We start from the raw sequence: 15,614 nt of genomic DNA on the forward strand, positions 1-15,614 counted from the left end.
CGGAGCCATATATACAGGGGAGGGAGAATGGGAGCGGAGCCATATATACAGGGGAAGGAGAATGGGAGCGGAGCCATATACACAGGGGAGGGAGAATGGGAGCGGAGCCATATATACAGGGGAGGGAGAGTGGGAGCGGAGCCATGTATACAGGGGAGGGAGAGTGGGAGCAGAGCCATATATACAGGGGAGGGAGAATGGGAGCGGAGCCATATATACAGGGGAGGGAGAGTGGGAGCGGAGCCATATATACTAGGGAGGGAGAATGGGAGCGGAGCCATATATACAAGGGAGGGAGATTGGGAGTGGAGCCATATATACAGGGGAGGGAGAATGGGAGCGGAGCCATATATACAGGGGAGGGAGAGTGGGAGTGGAGCCATATATACTAGGGAGGGAGAATGGGAGCGGAGCCATATATACAGGGGAGGGAGAGTGGGAGCGGAGCCATATATACAAGGGAGGGAGAGTGGGAGCGGAGCCATATACACAGGGGAGGGAGAATGGGAGCGGAGCCATATATATAAGGGAGGGAGAGTGGGAGCGGAGCCATATATACAAGGGAGGGAGAGTGGAAGCCGAGCCATATATACAAGGGAGGGAGAGTGGGAGCGGAGCCATATATACAAGGGAGGGAGAGTGGAAGCCGAGCCATATATACAAGGGAGGGAGAGTGGGAGCGGAGCCATATATACAAGGGAGGGAGAGTGGGAGCAGAGCCATATATACAGGGGAGGGAGAGTGGGAGCGGAGCCATATATACAAGGGAGGGAGAGTGGGAGCAGAGCCATGTATACAAGGGAGGGAGAGTGGGAGTGGAGCCATATATACAAGGGAGGCCGGGAGAGTGGGAGCGGAGCCATGCATACAGGATGGGACAGGGGAGCCATGTATACAGGATAGAAGAGTGGGAGCAGAGCCATGCATACAGGATGGGAGGATGGGAGCGGAGCCATGTATACAGGATGGGAGAGTGGGAGCAGAGCCATGTATACAGGATGGGACAGGGGAGCCATGCATACAACAGGGGGAGCCACACAGAGCTGGACGGGGGGGACCACACATACATTTTCTGATGATTAGAAAATAATCAGCATGTACAGTACTCCAGTACAAGTGTTCTTAAGTGCTCAATGCTCCATTTCCTTGTAGGTTCCAATCATCATTAGCAGTGACGGTCATCAGTAGAAGTAGCCCAGTGCTCCCACTGAAACAGAGAAACAAGCCAGGTGCTCACACTCATTCAAAACCTATGGTGAGTTGAGTCACATTAAAAATGTTATAATTAAATGATAAATATGCACTGCTAAACTACAACCGCGTCCATAGCCCCGCCCCCTTATGACCAAAGCCCCGCCCCTGTCACACCTCCATCCCCGCCCTGCCGGGCCATGGAAGAATGGTCTTGGTTCAAGCCGGTCCCTGGTGCAAAAAAGGTTGGGGACCACTGCTTTAAAGGATAATGGGCTTGGGTATTGTGCTTACCAATCATTTCTAAAATCTGACAAACCCTTTCAGAAATATGGGCCTTGTTACTTTGTGATAACGTTTATGGTCTTTACAAGGGGGGATGACTCACAGAGTAATAATGCAGAGTTGCCTAAAGATATGCCCTTGAGAATCCTTTGAACAGTGATCACTTAGTAAAAACCATATAAGATAGCATTAAAATGAAAAGTTTTATATTTGTGGAATTGTATGGCGGATATAAGAAAAAAAAAATTCAGGGTGGCAGCGGGGTTTAAATAAGAGCAACATCTGGACACTTTTTACCTGATGACAGGTCCTTTTTACTGGAGCAATATCTATGTAATGCAGCAAGTGTGAATTCTAATACTCATAGCTAAAAGTGTTGGCACCTTTGAAATTGTCCAGAAAATAAAGTATTTCTCCCAGAAAATTATTGCAATTACACGTTTTGTAATACTCGCTTCTTTTCTTTGTGTGTATTGGAACAACACATAAAAAACAGAAAAAAGCAAATTGGACATAATTTCACACAAAACCTCGATATTTGGTTGGACAAAATTGCTGTCACAGGTGTGTCAGAGGCTGCAGACAGTCGCACTGCATCTAGCTGCAGAAGGTCTTTGCGTTTGGCCTTGCAGACACTTTTTAACCCTCCTGATTCTATGACCCAGAGGAAACCTTTCTCCGGCTCTAATTGACACACCTGGACCTGGGTGTTCATAGACTCCCAGCCTGCTGCTGGGAGTTGCCGGTGATATTTGCATTTCCCCAGTTGAGATTTGGAGCTGTAGAAGTCGGCTTATCTTCCTCTTTGATTTTGCTGGAGGACGTCTGTGTTACATCTCTGACTCTACTCCAGATGAGTGTTCCCCTTGTTCATCTATCCCAGCTGACTTTAGAGATAGTGGGGATTGACTAGTACTCACCCCGTCGTTCCCTAAGTAGGGCTTATCGTCAGAGTCAGGCAGGGATTAGGTTCCTGCGCGGCGATAGGTGCAGAACATATATAGGTACGTTTAGGGCAGAGAGAGTGGCTTTACATCTGCCTAGGGGTGTCCATTCCCCCCTTCCCTTGTGTTGGAATCCCCTCCCCTCATCCCTTTATTTTGCACTTAGTCTTTCCTACAGTGTGCGTGACAATTGCCTCCTCAACTTAATATTTGGTTGCACATCTTTTGGAATAAATACGGTAACTGAAATCAACATCTTCCTATAACCATCAACAAGTTTCTTAGACCTCGCAACGGAAATTTTGGACAACTCTTCTTTTTCAAACTGCTCCAAGTCTCTTATATTTGAAGGGTGCTTTCTCCCAAAAGCAATTTTAAGATCTCTTCACAGGTGTTCAATGGGATTTAGATCCAAACTCATTGTTGGCCACTTCATAACTCTCCATTCTCCATCCATTTCTGGATGATTATTGAAGTATGTTTGTGGTTATTGTCCTGATGCAAAGCCAAACCCAGCTTTCTGACACTGGACACTACATTGCGACTCAAAATCCTTTGGTAATCTTCAGGTTTCATGATGCCTTGCACACAATAAAGTGAAGAGAAAACAGCTGCACTCTGGGAAATTTTGATTTTCAATGCAAAAATTTTTTTATTATTGAAGACACCACAGGGGAATAGTGCGTTGAGGTAACGTTTCGACCCTATGTCGGGTCTTTTTCAAACCTCACTTTAAGTACAAGAGAAAAAGAAGCAATCACGGCAGTATGAATGTGCAGGAGGGGCTAAAGTGCCATATTTAGAAGTCCGGTCTGGCAGGGACCAGGCAGAGGTCCTAAGATGAGCTGGAAGCGTGGGGCACCAGCTCATCTTAGGACCTCTGCCTGGTCCCTGCCAGACCAGACTTCTACATATGGCACTTTAGCCCCTCCTGCACATTCATACTGCCGTGATTGCTTCTTTTTCTCTTGTGCTTTAAGTGAGGTTTGAAAAAGACCCGACATAGGGTCGAAACGTTACCTCAACGCACTATTCCCCTGTGATGTCTTCAATAATAAAAAATTTTTGCATTGAAAATCAAAATTTCCCAGAGTGCAGCTGTTTTCTCTTCACTGGATGACTGTCTGGACTAAGTTCCAGGTTCAGCTTGCACCTACCTCATATCCACAGAGTGCACGCCTTGTCTGTATCACCATTGCACACAATAAAGGCACATAGTGCCTGAAGCAGGAAAACAACCCCATAAACATCTTTGAATTTCCACCATAAATAACTGTGCATACTGTTTTCTTTTCTTTGTAGGCCTCATTCCATTTTCGTTAAGCAGTAGAATGATGTTCTATACAAAAACATCCATCTTGGTCTTATCTGTCCATAAGACACTTTATCAGAAGGATTTTGGCTTACTTACTTACATTTTGGCAAACTGCAATCTAGCTCTTTTATGTCTCTGTGCAACCAGCTGAGTCCTTCTGGGTTTGCTGCCATAGCGTTTCATTCATTCAAATGTCGACACATTGTTCACATTGACGCTGATGCACCCTGAGCCCGCAGGACAGCTTATATTTCTTTGGAACTTGATCGGGGTTGCTTATCCACCATGCAAACTGTCCTGCTTTGCAACCTTTCTTCAATTTTTCTCTGCCATCCACGTCCAGGAAGATTAGCTACAGTGCAATGGGTTGTAAATATCTTGATTATGTTGCGCACCATTTTACAAAGGAACATCAAGATCCCTGGAGATGGACTTGTAACCTTGAGTTTGTTGATATTTTGGTCCTCAAGTCCTCAAACAATTTTCTTCTCTTTCTTTTCTCTATGCTTAGTGTGGTGCACACAGACACAATGCAAAGATTGAGTCAACGACTCCCCTTTTTTTCTGGTTTCAGGTATGACTTTCTTATTGCCCCACCTGTTACTTGCCAAACATGAGTTTGAACGAGCATCACATGCTTGAACCAAAGCTGTTTACCCACAATTTTGGAAAGTTGATAACAATTTTGCCCTGCCCGTTTTGTGGGGTTTGTGTAATTGGATGCCCAATTTGCCTTTTTTTCTCTGTTTTTTTTTGTGTTGTTCCAAACAAAGGAAATAAACAAATAAACATGTGTATATTACAAAGTGTATATTACAAATTGTAATTGCAATAATTACAACACTTTCAACCATGACTGTACCTATATAATGATAAGCAGCTGATGCTCAGGAAAGGGTCAGAAGACCCCCATCTGGTGTAATAGGCTACCATAATTAGTGCATCTGATATATAAACCCAGGCTAACAGATTAAAAGTGCTTATTGGTCTATTCTAGGAGTAGTAACATGGGGAATTTCTGGACTATTTTCTAGGAGGCACCTGTAAATGAGAATTTTATGAGCAGATTATAGTCACTGATTATTATTATGGTGGTATTATTGATGCTTGCACTGCATAATAGGTGTGACCCTCCAAAAGCTACCACATTCAATATATCTCTGTCTTCCACATCTGTCATTGCCCCATGGTGGGCATGATTTCTTTAGAATCTACCCACATTCCTGTTCAGAAGACCTGGTGGATTTTCTTTTTGAAAATGATTTAATTTTGTAAATATTCCACTACAGATAAGCTACACTTACTGTATATATGTTGGATACTCATATGGTATATGTTTTAAAATCATAAATTATTGTTTTTTTACATTATATTTAAATCTAACCCTGGTAGTGCTATTTTTTTTTTTACTAAGCAACATAACAGCTTTTCGAAACGTGGATTCCTGTGATTTGTTGTCAATATGTAACATTAAAATTCTATTTTCTAAACTATGTTTATGGTTTTTAAAGGAAAAATCAAGTTATCAAGGTAAAAAAAAACAAAGTCATGCACATTGGGCATTTTCATTTTCATTGACTCCTGCCTTTGTAGAGAATAGATTCAAGTTCAGATGATATTCAACTAGTAAAATATGTAAAAAGGAATGATTCAACTGGTACATTACATGGGGATTTTAAGTCCCATCAAATTATCAAGTAATTGTACTCTTCTATGTATGCAAAACCTTGAAAATGGATGGAAGGAAAAAACACCTCACCGATGTTAAGGAAGTAAAAAAAGAAGATGCTCAAGTATAAAAGAGCCATTGTGAAATCTTCAAAATAACTTTCGGCATACAGAAGATAAAAGAAGGTGAGACTTACCATCTGATTTTTTTGTATACCAACTCATAAGTTTACATATCTTTTTATTTATCTATGTATTATCTATCACTCATTTTATCTATTTGTCTATCTATCTATCTATTTTTCTATCTGTCTCGATACTGAAAAAAGTATAAAAAAAACCAAACGACCTGAATATAACAATGTCTATATATACAGTCATATGTAAAAGTTTGGGCACCCCTATTAATGTTAACCTTTTTTCTTTATAACAATTTTGGTTTTTGCAACAGCTATTTCAGTTTCATATATCTAATAACTGATGGACTCAGTTATATTTCTGGATTCAAATGAGGTTTATTGTACTAACAGAAAATGTGCAATCTGCATTTAAACAAAATTTGACCGGTGCAAAAGTATGGGCACCCTTATCATTTTCTTGATTTGAACACTCCTAACTACTTTTTACTGACTTCCGGAAGCACTAAATTGGTTTTGTAACCTCATTGAGCTTTGAACTTCATAGCCAGGTGTATCAAATCATGAGAAAAGGTATTTAAGGTGGCCACTTGCAAGTAGTTCTCCTATTTGATTCTCCTATGAAGAGTGGCATCATGGGCTCCTCAAAACAACTCTCAAATGATCTGAAAACAAAGATTATTCAACATAGCTTTTCAGGGGAAGGATACAAAAAGTTGTCTCAGAGATTTAACCTGTCAGTTTCCACTGTGAGGAACATAGTAAGGAAATGGAAGAACACAGGTACAGTTCTTGTTAAGCCCAGAAGTGGCAGGCCAAGAAAAATATCAGAAAGGCAGAGAAGAAGAATCGTGAGAACAGTCAAGGACAATCCACAGACCACCTCCAAAGACCTGCAGCATCATCTTGCTGCAGATGGTGTCACTGTGCATCGGTCAACAATACAGCGCATGCATAACGCCTTTTTGTATGACCAAACAACTCAATCTTTGTTTCATCAGTCCACAGGACCTTCTTCCAAAATGTAACTGGCTTGTCCAAATGTGCTTTTGCATACCTCAGGCGACTCTGTTTGTGGCGTGCTTGCAGAAACGGCTTCTTTCGCATCACTCTCCCATACAGCTTCTCCTTGTGCAAAGTGCGCTGTATTGTTGACCGATGCACAGTGACACGATCTGCAGCAAGATGATGCTCCAGGTCTTTGGAGGTGGTCTGTGGATTGTCCTTGACTGTTCTCACCATTCTTCTTCTCTGCCTTTCTGATATTTTTCTTGGCCTGCAACTTCTGGGCTTAACAAGAACTGTACCTGTGTTCTTCCATTTCCTTACTATGTTCCTCACAGTGGAAACTGACAGGTTAAATCTCTGAGACAACTTTTTGTATCCTTCCACTGAAAAGCTATGTTGAATAATCTTTGTTTTCAGATCATTTGAGAGTTGTTTTGAGGAGCCCATGATGCCACTCTACATAGGAGAATCAAATAGGAGAACTACATGCAAGTGGCCACTTTAAATACCTTTTCTCATGATTTGATACACCTGGCTATGAAGTTCAAAGCTCAATGAGGTTACAAAACCAATTTAGTGCTTCCGGAAGTCAGTAAAAAGTAGTTAGGAGTGTTCAAATCAAGAAAATGATAAGGGTGCCCATACTTTTGCACCGGTCAAATTTTGTTTAAATGCAGATTGCACATTTTCTGTTAGTACAATAAACCTCATTTGAATCCAGAAATATAACTGAGTCCATCAGTTATTAGATATATGAAACTGAAATAGCTGTTGCAAAAACCAAAATTGTTATAAAGAAAAAAGGTTAACATTAATAGGGGTGCCCAAACTTTTACATATGACTGTATCACAATTTAAAATGTACTATTATTCTATAAAAATATTTAAAAAAAGAATAATAAAAGTGATATACAGTAGCCGCTAAGAGGAATGGTAGACCATTCGAGATAAGGATAACACCGAAAAAGAACAACTCAAACTTATGGTCTAAATTTAAGGTAACAAAAATGATTTAAAGGTAAAATGAAACAAATGTTAAAAAATATATATAACAAAATTACCTTTATTTAGACAGTAATGGTAAACAGTAGCACTGAAACAAGTGTACGCTCATTCTTGGATAATAAATATAAATATGAAAAATACATATATCAAATAGAAACACAGCGGACCAAAAAGTCAAAAAATATTAAAATCACATATGCATATGGATAAGATCCATTAGAGAGGTAAAAAATGGAAAATAATTATGCAATGTTATATTAGTTATATGTATATAACCCTTAAATTGCTCATCCAGTATAACAAGGGTGAATAAAAAAAAATTATTAAGTAAATATAATATAGGGCAATAAGCCAATATAATAGCCCAGCAAGGGAAAAGTGAAAAGTGCTAAAGTGAAGCAATATAGCAGAAAACTATATATAGCCAAAAATAAAGGGGAGAGTACAATTAAGCGTGTATACCTTTAAGGCCCGCCAGTCCAAGAGCAGCACAACCCCGACGCGCATTTCGGATAAGATCCTTCGTCAGGGAGTGAAAAATGTATGTAGCTTAGTTGATTTTCTTGCCTAGTCCCATAGACCATAAATGCTATGGAAATGTGCATGCACAATAATTATTCAATGCTAATAGAAGGTTTAGGACCCCTGCTCTTGTTATTGGTGGTGGTGATAGCCAAAGTACCTATACAGTCATCATACAATTATCAACATTCCTGTGAACATGTGTTACGTGTTGGAAGTGGGCCAACCCTTTGAAATGTGTCTTTACATAAGTATATAGGTGTGCAAAAACAGAAATATTTACATAAAGATAAAAAATATATATGTACATACACAATAGTTCAATTTCATACACAATAACATTCATATTATTTATGTAAATCATTAATGGTCTTTCTCTTTAATTTCTTTATAGCTTAGTTCATCTAAACGTTTATCTAAAAGATTACCATGGAATTGTGGATTAGTAATTTAAGCTTTATGGTTGTTACAATCTTTCTAATGGCGATGCCATACACAGAAAGCATTGCTATCAATGGCAAAGTATCCACAGACTTGCTAGAGCTAAAAAGACACTTTGAAGCTATAAAGGAAATCTTGGTGAGTACATTATTGTGAGGTATAATACCAATTAATGGGATGAGGCAGCATTGCAGATATCACAGAAGGAAGCTTAAAGGGAATCTGTCACCCCATTTTTCGAGTATCAGCTGCCGGCACCACCATCAGGGGCTTATCTACAGCATTACAGAATGCTGTAGATAAGCCCCTAATATAACCTGAAAGATAAGAAAAATGAGTTAGGGTCCCGTTACATGCTTCAATGTCCCAGCGATCCCACCAACGATCTGACGTGGATGGGATCGCTGGGACATAGTTAGCTGATCGCTGGTGAACTGTCACATAGACAGACCCACCAGCGATCAGGACCAGCGAGCAAGCTGGTATCCATGGTAAACAGTGGGTAACTAAGAGCCGCGTGGCTCTTAGATACCCGCTGTTTACCCTGGATACCTGCTCCCAGCGTCACTGATCCTTGGTCTCTCGCTGTCACAGGCAGCGATGTGTGCTGCCCAGCGGGAGACCAACGACAGAATTATGGCCCAGAGCATTAAGCATCGATTAACGATCAGCCATCTGATCATTGATCGTTGCTACATGTCACCTGCAAGAATGTCATTTCGACATCGCTGCAACGTCACCAAACTGGTGATGTTGCAATGATATCATTCACAATATTGTTGTGTGTAACGGCCCTCTTAGATTATATTCACCCGGGGGGGGCGGTCCGGTCTTGGTCCGATGGGTGATGCGGTCCGGCACCTCCCATCTGTTAACGGTGACGTCCTCTTCTTTGCTGTCTGTTGTGACTCCTGCATAGGCACACTGCTCTGCCCTGTTGAGGGCAGAGCAGTGTACCTGCACAAGAGCCACGACAGGCAGCAAAGAAGAGGACGTCACCGTTAGAAGATGGCAGACGCCGGCCCGCAAAACCCATCGGACCAAAAACAGACCCGGACCGTCCCGGGTGAGTATAATCTATCTCATTTTTCTTATCTTTCAGGTTACATCAGGAGCTTATCTACAGCATAACAGAATGCTGTAGCTAAGCCCCTGATGGCTGTGTCGGCAGCTGATACTCGAAAAATGGGGTGACAGATGTTGTCCAGTAAAAACAAGTTGTCGCCTACAAGTAAGTAGATGACAACTTATTGATCGTGGGGCTGTGACTTTTTGGGCCTAGCACAGATTTGCAGAAGGGGGAACTATTATCTACATTGGAATGAAGTGGCAGTGTACATGCACAGTCCCATAGAGAATGAATGGATTGGTGGTCGGGCATCTGGCCTGTGGCTCCATTTTGTAATGGAAATAATCCCGTTGAGATTAAAAATTCCCCGTTCTGACAATTGGTGCATTGATCAGCACTTTATCACCTATGCTGTGGCTAGATGATAACTGGTCTTCACTAGAGAGTTCCTTTAGGAAATATTTACAATATTTGTGGTATTGTATTGTATAATGTTCTTAAATAGTGTATTAATTTTTCTGGGTTTATAAAGCCCGAAAGAAAATTATGATAGGCTGAGTAACCATCTATACTTTGATTTGAATGTAGCACAAGTACCGATGTCCACTTACCAGTACATTTGGCAGAAAACAACAGTACTAGACAAATAGAGAGACATGCTAGTAAAGGAAATAAGAAATACTTGCTCCAATAATATACAGTCATGGGCAAAAGAACTGGCACCTTGAAATTGTTTCAGAAAATGAAGTATTTCTCTCAGAAAATTATTGCAATTACAAATGTTTTGTTATGCACATGTTTATTTCCTTTGAGTGTATTGGAACAACACACAAAAAAAAGAAAGAAGGCAAATTTCATACAAACCCCAAAAGTGGACTGGACAAAATTGTTGGCACCCTCAGCTTAATATTTGGTTGCACACCCTTTGAATTAAAAAACTGCAATCAATGGCTTCCTATAATCGTTAACAAGCTTCTTATGCCTCTCAACAGGAATTTTGAACCATTCCTATTTTGTGAACTGCTCCAAGTCTATCATATTTGAAGGGTGCCGAACAGAAATTTTAAGATCTCTCCACAGGTGTTCAATGGGATTGCGATCTGGACTCATTCCTGGCCACTTCAGAACTCTCCAGTGTTTTGTTTTCATCCATTTCTAGGTGCTTCCTGAAGTATGCATGCAGTCATAGTCCTGCTGGATGATCTAGGACGCAAATCCAGCTTTCAGACACTGGGCACTATACAGCGACTCAAAATCGTTTGGTAATTTTCAGATTTTATGATTCCTTGCACATAGTCAGGGCATTCAGTGCCTGAGGCATCAAAACACCTCCAAAACATCTTTGAACCTCCGCCATAATTGAATATATATATGCTGTGTTCTTTTCTTTGTAGGCCTCATTCCATTTTTGGTAAACAGTAGAATGATGTGCTTTACCAAAAAACCTTTATCTTAGTTTGATCTGTCCACATGATGCTTTATCAGAAGGATTTTGGCTTAATCATGTACACATTAGCAAACTGCAGTATAGCTTTTTTAATGTCTCTGTGTTAGCTGTGGGGTCCTCCTGGATCTGCTGCCATAACGTTTAATTTCATTCAAATGTCAACGGATAGATAACACTGACATTGATGCATCCTGACAGGACAGCTTGAATTTTTCTGGAACTTGATTGATTGAGGCTGCTTATCCACCATCTGAGGAATCATGAAGTACAATCTTTCATCAATTTTTCTCTGCCGTCCACATCCAGGCAGATTAGCTACAATGCAATGGGTTGTAAACTTCTTGATTATGTTGCGCACCGTTTTACAAAGGAACATCAAGATCTCTGGAGATGGACTTGTAGCCTTGAGGTTGTTGATGTTTTTCAACAATTTTGGTACTCAAGTCTTAAAACAGTTCTCATCTTTCTGTTTTCCATGCTTAGTGTGTCACACACAGGCACATAATGCAAAGACTTAGTCAACACATCCCCTTTTTATCCAGTTTCAGGTGTGATTTTCATATTGGTAACACCTATTACTTGCCACATGTGAGTTTGAACAAGCATCACATGCTTGAAACAAAGTCGTTTACCCAAAATTTCTTAAAAGTGCCAACAATTTTGTCTGGGCCATTTTTGAGGTTTTGTGTGAATTGATGTGCAACATTTCTTTTTCCCCTCTATTTTTTCTGTTATTCCAATACAAACAAAGGAAACAAACATGTGCATAACAAAACATTTGTAATTGCAATAATTTTCTGGGAGAAATACTTCATTTTCTGAAACAATTTCAAGGGTGCCAAGCACTTTCAGCCATGACTGTACAGAATGAAAACAGAAATTGTAACTGAGTTTGGATTTTATCTTATGCAGCATAAAGAGGACATCATTACAGACATTAACCTCATCAAGGAAAGTATTCTGAACAATATACCTGTAAGTAAAAAAAAACTATACAACTATAGTGAATATAAAGTAATGATCACTGTATAGTATATACTGAAGTCCTTTATGAAGTGCAAAAGACACTATAAAATCTGCTCTTAAAAATTGTGGTTATTGGATGGAAAGACTTTCAAAACATGAAGTAAAAACATCAAATTTGAACTGAAAGAAATACTGTATCGTAGTTTTAGGATTCAGCACTAATTAGACTAAAGAAAGTAAGTGTCATAAAATAACAATAGCCATTACTTGCCTGATAAATCCCCTGGATCAGCTCCTTCAGCATTGTGCCATATACTACTGAGGCCAATTGTTGGCAGATGGTGGATGTAAACGGGATTTACAGTATTTTGAAAGTAGTGTTTTCTTGATTTTTTTAAAATGCTTTTCTCGTGTGTTTTTCTGACCCTCAGCTTTAAATCACCTGTATAGGAAATAGATAAATTTAAAGTAAAACCTATCTGCCTGCAACCATACCTAATGGGGGCTTTACAGATTTCTAGTAGATTAGATTTCATGCAAAAAAAAAATAATTATGCAGCTAACTACTAAGCTCCTGCAGGAAGCAAGAATGTTATTTTTTAATATTAATATGCTTTTTTTGAGCAGCTTGTACCTTCACTATACTGCAATCCATAAAGTCATCATGTCTATAAGAGTTCTATGTATGACTTGAAATTAATCTGGATGCACCAGTGATACCGGAGAGTCAGGCACTGCAGTCCCTTAGCATGCTTTTCAAGCTTCATTGTCATCTCCCAGGCTGTGCTACAACATCCACAGCTAGCTTTATGCTACAAAATGTGGATGGGTTTGCTTATTTGTATGCCAGCAGGCATAGCAACTGGTACATTTTTTACATTATAATTAGTGATGAGCAAGCACTAAAATGCTCGATTGCGCCATACTCGAATTGAGCAGGTCTTACGCTCGGTCGGGCTTGACTCAAGTAACTAGCATAATGGAAGTCAATGGGAAACTCGAGTATTTTTACAAAAGACCCTAATAAGGCTGAGGGGCAGGAAAATCATTGGAATTGATGGAAACAGCTCAAATAGATTGTGAACATCGTGGGGAAAATGCCTGGACTCACCTCTGACTCCCAGGTTTATGCTGGGAACAATGTTGTCAGAGTATTACTCCCTTTTACGGAATGACAACAAAACTTTTAAATGAATTTTACAGGAAAAAATGTTAGGAAAGGTTCTTTCCAGTACAATGACTTGTGTATACGTCAAAATTAAAAAGAGAATAAAAAACAGCAAAAAAAATAACGTTTCCTCCACCCCTTAATAGCCGAGCAATTTCTCAATGTATTTCGCAGTCGCCTATTACTACAGTACATAATATAGTAGAGAGGAAATAACACTACACCCACCGGCAGTCACCAGTAAATGTAATTTTAACATTTTACTACCTAATCTGTGTGGCATGCGGTGTGTGGCATGCGGTGTGTGACATGGTCAAACACATCCTGTTTAATTTATGAAGGAGTGACTCTGAAAGTCACAAATCCTATGTAGACAATGCAAGAACTGCCAAAATTTAGAAGGAAAAGGGATTCTAATACTCCCTGTATTAGAGGCCTCATACTGTACACATTCTGTTAAAATTGTTAGGTAGTGGGACTTCAATAGACTCATAGCCTATGCACAAAGTGCAAGGACTGCTTAATATTATAAGAAAGGGGGACTTCTATACACCCAGTATTATAACTAAAGGAGGGCCACATACACATTGTGTTAAAATTGTTAGGTAGTGGGACGCCTAGTCTCGTAAAGTCTATGCACTTAGTGCAAGACCTGCCAAAAATTAGAAGGAAGAGGGACTCTGATACACCCTGTATTACACATAATGGAGGGCCTCATACACATTCTGCTAAAATTGTTAGGCAGTGCGACTCTTAGACTCATAAAGCCTATACAATAAGTGCAAGGGCTGCCGAAAATTAAAAGGAAGGACTGCAATACACCCTGGAAGACATTTAGAGGAGGGACTCAGAAAACATTTTTTTCCCATTTTGAAGGAGTGGGATTCCTAGACTGGTAAAGAAAGAAGAGGGACTCTGATACACCCTGTATTTCATAAAAAAGGAGGGCCTCATACACATTCTGTTAAAATTGTTAGGTAGTGGAACTCCTAGACTTATAAAACCTATGCACTAAGTGCAAGGGCTGCCCAAAAAAATAGAAGGATGAACTGTGTGAGAGCCACCTGATGACTCTATAAAGATTTTTGGTGAGGGTTGCCTGCAGACCCTATAAAGAATTTGAGTGAGGGCTACCTGATGACCCTTTGCAGATTTCAAGTGATTGCTGCCTGATAACCATATAAATATTTCGAGTGAGGGATGCAGGATGACCCTATAAAGATATGAGTGAGGGCTGTTTGATGACCCTATAAAGATTTTGCTGGATGGCTGCCTGATGACTCTATAGAGATTTCGAATAAGGGCCTCCAGATGACCTTATAAAGATTTTGAGTGAAGGCCGCCACATGACCATGTTGATATGGTGGGAGAAGAGTAAGATGAGGAGGATGAGAAAAAGAAACCATGAACCATTTTGGGTAAGAAGGGGTGCATGGGAATAGACCAGAAAAAATGAATATTTGAATTTGCTTTATTTTTTGCTGCTGTCATCCAGTGGTGATGAGAAGTCTGAGCCAATCCAGATCTTGTTTATTTTGATAAGCTGTCATTTGGTAAGCTGTCATTTGTTATGCTTCTGAGGACACTAAAAACCTGCTCTGATAAAATACTAGTGGCAGGACAGGGCAGGCAGCTGTAGATATTTCTAGCATTGTGTATGAGTTTTCTCACTGTTATCACACAGCACAGCTGATTTTCAGCAAGTGAATAGACAGCAGAAAGTCTGCTGCATTTTTCTTACAAGGAAAAGTACCGTAAAGGGAGTGACATCTTTTATAATGACTAACTTAACAGCTTTTCATTTGTAAATCATTTTTGTCAAATTCAATATTGTCCTCCAGAGAAGCTTACGTGTTCCCCTCATTGTCTCTTTTTTCAGGTATTGGAACAATGTTGCTTTCTAAATGAGCTTGGCAACTTCTATCTGGCTAATGTCTTCCCCAACATTGACTTCACAAAGAGGAGGGTACATGAACGAAGACAATATCATAATCTAGCAAATGCACTGCTCGGATTGAAGACAGAGCTCACATTTCGTTGTGTAGGTTTATCTATAATAATATTATGATGTAGTATTTAGATACACAGTAAAGAATGTAATTTACGTCTTGTTAACCTATTGTATCTTCTATGTCTGACTGATTATCTCAAGCGAGAAAAAAAGTGAAAAGCAGGAGTCATCCATTTATTTCAAACCAGGTGCAAGTTTTCAAAAACTGGACATGTGCTGCCGAGAACTTGATATCCTATAGGCACAGTGTAATATAAAATGTCTAATACTTCTGTCCCCAGTCATTGGGAGATCGAGAGATAGTTTGGTGACCCCATGCGCATTAGATAGTAAGTTGGTCTTGCTGAAATCGATAAAATTTGCCAACAATAAGCTCATGTGTATAAGCATCCCAAAGGAGTGTTCATTACTTGGTATTTAGAATATGTGGCTACTAG

This window comes from Dendrobates tinctorius, unplaced genomic scaffold, assembly GCF_039654945.1.
Source record: "Dendrobates tinctorius isolate UK_male_01 unplaced genomic scaffold, ASM3965494v1 ptg000098l, whole genome shotgun sequence".
Classification (NCBI taxonomy): Eukaryota; Metazoa; Chordata; class Amphibia; order Anura; family Dendrobatidae; genus Dendrobates; species Dendrobates tinctorius.